The following is a 6,999-nucleotide window of genomic DNA, read 5'->3' on the forward strand; positions in this document are numbered from 1 at the left end:
GTTTTTGCGATGGGGTGCCATGGTGGTTCAGTTGGTTGAATGTCCGACTTCAGCTCAGGTCATGATCTCGCAGTTGGTGAGTTCGAGCCCCACAACAGGCTCTGTGCTGACAACTCAGAGCCTGGAGCCTGCTTCAGATTCTGTCTCCCGCTTTCTCTGCCCCTCCCCCACTTGCGCTCTGTCTCTGTCTCTCTCTCAAAAATAAATAAACATTATTTAAAAAAATAGTTTTTTGTAATTAAAAAATACAGATAAATCTTTAAAAAATGCATCCCAATCTTTATGCATAGCATTTAAGTGCTACTATAGTAAAAAAAAAAAAAAAAATACAGAGGTTTTCTTACCTGATTTACTTTCTCTTTCAGTTTGACATGAGTTAAAAAAAAAGTCAAGTGAAAAAGAAGCTTTCATGGGCTTCACTCTAAATAAATCTTATATAAATCCTTTCAAATGCAGTTAGAAGTAAGTCAGGAAGAGTCTTATTTCTCTAATAAAACTAAGGATTTAAAAATATAATTGAGGGTATGAGTTGGGACCTGCAAAGACTGAATTCCAAGACTTGCTTTAATACTTTCGTGTGTGTGTGTGTGCATGCATGTGTGTGTGTTTCATCAAACAGAGAAGAAATTAATAAGATTCATATGATTCTTTCGTCTCTGGTACATGGTGGTAACTTCTCAACCACCATCAAAGGATGTTAACTTATTATTTGTTTCGACTTTTGTTCAAATTCTATTTTTAGCCCAGTTTTCCTTAGGAAGGATTTTGGAATCACATCACTCTAAACCTATTTTCCCATCTATAAAATGGGGATACAAATGCTCTTACTGCAATGCTTCTGTCAAACTAAGCACCAAAGTGTATGTAACATACTGAGCCTCGAGCCAGCACCTGGGAGATGTTGGGTGCTGCTCTAACCCCAGATTTCCCTGGAAACAAGAAATAATCACACTGACCGCTTGGCACTGAGGTACGGGTGAGATCATCTCTGCAAGTGTACCATGTGATAATCCAGAAGAATCAGGGAAAATAATGTATGTGTTAAGTCAACTAAGTATAGAGACGGCTTGTGATAGCACACCGTGGTACTATTTATTGCCAGAAGAAATGGTTTACTTGTGTCTGATGCTGACAAGATATTCCAAAAAAGAAAATACAAATAACAAGAGTAAACCATTTGGTCCCAGAAGAATTGCTGACTCATCTTTCTTGCACAGGGAGGGCAAATTATTGACCACGTAACCCTGTGAAATATTCATAACATCAAGTTTCTTGGAACAACACTGCTTTTAATAGTAAGTAAAATAAACTCTTATGAATTTGTTAATGGTCTCGAGATTCACATGTTTTCTTGTATGACTACTTTCTATTTTCAAGATGTCTATTCTTAAAGCTTCGCAAAACTGAGAAATTACATTTTAGAGAAGAATGGCAAGAGAGGAGATTATCTGCCACCAACCTGATTTATTTTACTTAATAGAATAAGAACCTATGTTTTATGATCTACAAAATGCTAATTGCCAACATACAGGCCACTGCATCTTTTTTAAAAAGGGGGAATTATTTTCTCAAACTAGGATAAAATTTTAATTTGAAGAGTACTTATAAAATAAATAGAGACCTGGTTTTCATTTCTCTTAATTTGTGCATTCCTAATCTTTCTCCAGAACCTTGGGTCAAATAGATTTCAGAACCTTTTTGTTCATTATTTCCCAAAGTAGACCTGACTCAGACACATGAAATAATTTCAGTGGAGTTTCTTTCTTCCTGAAGAAATTAACCGCTTACCCATCAGGTGAGTGTTTGATACTTCCAAAAGATACCATCACTATTCAATTAAAAGCTACATCTTAAGTGAACTGTAGCTGTGCTTTCATTATCATTATGCCTGAGGCCCTCTGGCTCTCCTCCCCCAGTGTACATGACCATTCTGGAAGCTGTTTGTGCCATCTGATGCATAGACTATCATTAGTAAAAAGCTCGTTTATAAGTCTTGATGTTTAGGAGGTCAGGCAGAATAGGAAAATGAAGAAGAAAAAAAAGTAAGGAACAAAACAGAAAAGAAAGGAAAAGGAAAAAGAAAAGAGGAGACAAAAAGAAAGGAAAAACAAGGAAAAGAAAAAGGAAAAAAATCTTAGAGTGATCTAGATGTGTTTTGATTAATTTGTATGTTTTCTGAATCTTCTGCAAAGTACTCCATCACTGCCCCCAGCAAATGTGTTTTTTTCTCAAGGCCAGGTTGAAGGACATCTGAAAAAGCAACCCATAAAATGATAGAAATCTTTTGTCCTGGCATTTTCTAAGCGTGGGCAGTCCATGCCCTTTGTTAGGTATTTGCTGGATCATTGTCCTGTTATAACTAAAAACCAAAGTAAACATTTGCACAAATAACATTACCAACCACCCTGGTCACATCTTTAAGGTAATAACCTCTTTGTGCGTCAAGGCAGGAACCATTATCACTTCCTACCCCCACTGATTTTGCTCCCTCGTATAACTTGCAACATACACACATGTAATGTGTAATACAGGTGTAAATAGAATTGCGTGTTACAATCAGAATTTGGCACAGTGACTACGTCTGAGGGAAAAATGACTCCAAATGATCTAGAAAGAATGCTATGTAATTTGAAACTGATTTTTAACATGTTCTAAAGAGTAGCTGTAATTTGATTCACACGTATATTTTTGCTTTCTGTAGTTTATTAAATATTTATTTTGACCTTTCTCCCTTTGTTCTCTTAGTTGCAACTTCTTTCTGAAAAATCTAAAAGTAGTGCTGATTATCCTTCCCTCTAATTCACATCTTTCCCTCACAATTCGTAATTTGTAATATTGACAGGTGTTTTTAACAGTTAAGAGTAAAAATAAAGTGAAGGCTAGGAAAGGTTGAAACAATGTTGGAGGAACTAAATTTTATTTTATGTTTTTAGTATTTTTTAATGTTCATTTATTTATTTTGAGACAGAGAGAGAGAGAGATGAGATGAGATGAGAGAGAGAGAGGAGAGAGAGAATCCAAGGAGTCTCTGAGCTGTCAGTGCAGAGCCCCATGTGGGCCTCCATCTCACGAACTGTGAGATCAGGACTTGAGCAGAAATCACGAGGCAGATGCTTAACCGACTAAGCCCCCAGGCACCCCGGAGGAACTAAATTTTTAAAAACTAAGCCAGCCTACATTGTTTATCTGCTAACATTATGAGAAGACTTCCCATCATGTTCAGAGCATTGGTTTTTGTTTTCTTTCGTTTTGCAGAAGGTCATAGGAAGAGATCTCTGAGAATATCTTTGATCCGATTAAGTATATATTGGTTCCTTCTTACCACATTAGTATACTTACCATAATGTACCAAATACACCAGAAGTATATTTTATTTCGTTATTTGGACCGTGTGTGTCTGTGGTTTCAGTTGCTGCTGTTTTATAAGGGGTTTCAACTATGCATGAGGGATAAGAGAATAGCTTCTAGTTACAGGTCATGATGGACCAGCCACCAGAAATTGTCAGTGCATTTTGAATGGTTAGACTTTACCAGGGACCTCCTTGAATGCTGGACAATCAGAGGAAAAAATGATCTACAAATGCAAATAAAACTCTGGATGTCATAAAGGCATGATAAAAACCTTTAGGAAATGTTCTTCTGTTTCATTTATTTTTCATTCAGTCTGAAGGTAGCTTCATTTTGTTTTATACTCATGAGACTTTCTTAAATCAACCTGGGCTTGCTTTCTTTGTTTCTCCCTTTCCCAGTGACCACGGTGTGTCTCAAATAGAAAGACAAACTCTAGAGACCTGAGATAAAAGGAATAGCTTCTTCTGGGCACGTGCACAAGTACATTTGAAAAAAAAAATGTTTGAACAAGTCCACATAACCAGAGCCAAAAATGAATGAAGGAAAGAAGAACCAGGCAGAACAAAAAGTTCAAGGTCAATTACAGACACACATACGCACACACACAGTTGGGTCTCTGGAAGTTCTTTGGTTACCTTCTTACCAAGAAAATTATGTTGGCATTGCTTTTTGTGAAAACCACATCATACCACAGCTCTGATGCTTGTGATGTCAAATGTCGACATTTGTACACGGGACACTGCATGCATTTTAAGGATTCATGGTCTGCGGTGCTGTACTGAGAACTTCTAAATTCCCTTCCTGGGGCGCCTGGGTGGCTCAGTCGGTTGGGCGTCCGACTTCAGCCCAGGTCACGATCTCACGGTCCGTGAGTTCGAGCCCCGCGTCGGGCTCTGGGCTGATGGCTCGGAGCCTGGAGCCTGCTTCCGATTCTGTGTCTCCCTCTCTCTCTGCCCCTCCCCCGTTCATGCTCTGTCTCTGTCTTAAAAGTAAAATAAACGTTAAAAAAAATTCCCTTCCTGATTGTATACGCATCGTAACAGCAACTGTAATGGCCACGTCAATAGTCCGTTGCAACTGAGAGTTATTTCTTTTTGTGTGTAAAATTCATACACGTATCTACTCCCCAGCGGACAGCGTGAAATAGTCGTGAAGAATTCAGATTCTGGATCTACGTGGCCTTTAAGCAAGTGGCTTACCTCTCTTTACAGCAGATCTCCCATCGGTAGAACAGACATTTGAAATAGTAACAATTTCATAGGGTGGTTGTGAGGATTACATGAATTAATACCTGTAAGATGTGGAAAACTGTGCCTGGTCCATAGATACATCCGATAAAAGTTTATTATTACTGGCCAAGCAATCATGCAGCACTTGGGCACTCAAACTCGATATCGTTGTTGTTCTTGTCTTCTAATACCTTTTTCCCCCCCTGAATATAGTTGACACACAGGACGTTGTTTCTTGGCAGGGAAATAATGGCTGTGTATTACCATGTATTCTAATTTTCTACTTCACCTACGTCTTCGTTGTTGACGAGTCTCAGTCGGGCCCGATGGCTGAGGAAAACGTTAGCCTTGTGCAGTTGGATCCTCTGTGTTGTTGCTGTCCCAGATCTGGTCTTCCGCTTCCCTGACTCGCCTGGCCCTCTTTAATTCTTGCAGGCTGATTCCGCATGTTTGACTTGGATTTCTAGCCACATACTTGGATTTTGAAGCCATTTGGCACCTGCAGCCTCCTCTTTTTAACTATTCGTCTGCCAGAACTATGATCTCCAGCTTGTCCTGAGCCTCGTGTTTGACCTGTTAAATGACTCCAGCACCCCTGTGTGCACGAACTTTGATGCCAATTTCGTCCTTCAGCCTTGCCTCCACTTCCTCAAGCGCCTTGCTCCAGGCTGAGAGCAGAAGGAGGCCTTAGAAAATAGGGGTTTAGTAGCTTAAACTTCAAACACGAGGAGAGGCCCTCCATGATTCATAAAGGCAGGCAGTGATTCATACATTTTAGTGGACACCTGAGTCATTTGTGGGTGTGTTGAAAATGCAGATTCCCAGACCCTTTTCCAAAGATCCTGATTAAGTCTGAGCTGGGGATGATGAATCTGCACTTTACTCCACTTGCGAGGTGATGCTGATGCAGGCAGTCCAAGAATCTTAATTTGAGAGGCACTTAACTTGGATAAATCTCTGCCCTTGAATATACAGCGTGTTGCATTGATCTCTTTTATGAACTTTTTTTTTTTTGTATCCTAGACAGTATTGTGCATTGGGTCCACTAATTGTGTTTAAAAATAAATTTACAGTGAAAAGGAAAAGATAACATTGTCCCCAGGGCTAGAAATTTTTTAGACTCTGAATTCTTACAGCACGCAGCTAGGTGGCCAGTGATGTTTTTGTCAATATCTTACCTGTCAGGAGACAGAAATGAGCCCAGACTTTCCTCCAAATTAACTCTTCTATATTATTTTTATAATATTATTATTATTTTAAGCTTATTTATTTATTTGAGAGAGACAAAGGCAATGCAAATGGGGGAGGAGCAGAGAGAGAGGAGAGAGAGAATCCCAAGCAGACTCCACTCTGCCAGCACGGAGCCCGACTGGAGCGCAAACCCACGAAGCCATGAGATTACGACCTCGGCCAAAATCAAGAGCTGGACTCTTCACCGACTGAGCCACCCAGGCACCCTCCTTCTACATTGTTTTCAGAGAATTATCTGCTTGCCTCTTTAGAATACAGATAATTTCAGAATTAGCCCTTACCTACACGCCTGACTTCAAGCCTCATGCTCCTACCACTAACCTCAAGCCAGGGCTGGGAGAGAAGAATGGGGCTTGCTTTCTTCACTGCGCAAGGCTGAGTCCTACCTTCCCCGGGGCTTAGTGTGCCACCGTGGCCCAGCCAACCCTGGCCTGTTCTGGAAGTGGTCCAGCCCCAGCCTCCTGCCTGTGTGACCTAAGTGCCCAATCGTTGCCAAAGCCCCACACTCTGGCTGTGAAGAACTTAAACTGCAGAGGCAACGTTCAAATCCATTCTTCGTTCCTGGTTTCTCCAGAAGAGAAAGGCAAGGTCTCTGCTCCCTAGGAGTTCATCAGCTAGCCAGGAAGTCAGAAAAGTAAATGACAAGAAGGCAGCACGACTTACTTGTGCCATGGCTGAGGATGGTCGTGCATGGAGGCGCTCGTCTGCACCAACTGTGAACAGACAGCATCCTTAGAACCTGTGAGACTTTCTTAAAGTTCTCTGTCTTCATGGGGCGCCTGGCTGGCTCAGTGGGTTGAGCGTCCCACTTCGGCTCAGGTCATGATCTCACGGTTTGTGAGTTCGAGCCCTGAACTGGGCTCCGCGCTGACAGTGTGGAGCCTGCCGGGGATTCTCTCTCTGTCTGTCTCTCTCTGCCTCTTCCTGCTCATGTTCTCTCTGTCTTTCTCAAAACAAATAGATAAATTTTTTAAATAGTTAAAAATAAAAGTTCTCTGTCTTCATGATTGAGACTCTAGGTGACCAGTGCATTTCCAGAGTCTGACCTAATAGCAACATCTCCTGAGCAGTTTCTTTACAATTTACCAAACATTAAAAAAAAAAACTTTTAACGTTTATTCATTTTTTTGATAGAGAGACAGAGCATGAGTGGGGGAGGGGGAGAGAG

Source organism: Herpailurus yagouaroundi, unplaced genomic scaffold (genome assembly GCF_014898765.1).
Source record: "Herpailurus yagouaroundi ecotype Mexico unplaced genomic scaffold, PumYag 160, whole genome shotgun sequence".
Lineage (NCBI taxonomy): Eukaryota > Metazoa > Chordata > Mammalia > Carnivora > Felidae > Herpailurus > Herpailurus yagouaroundi.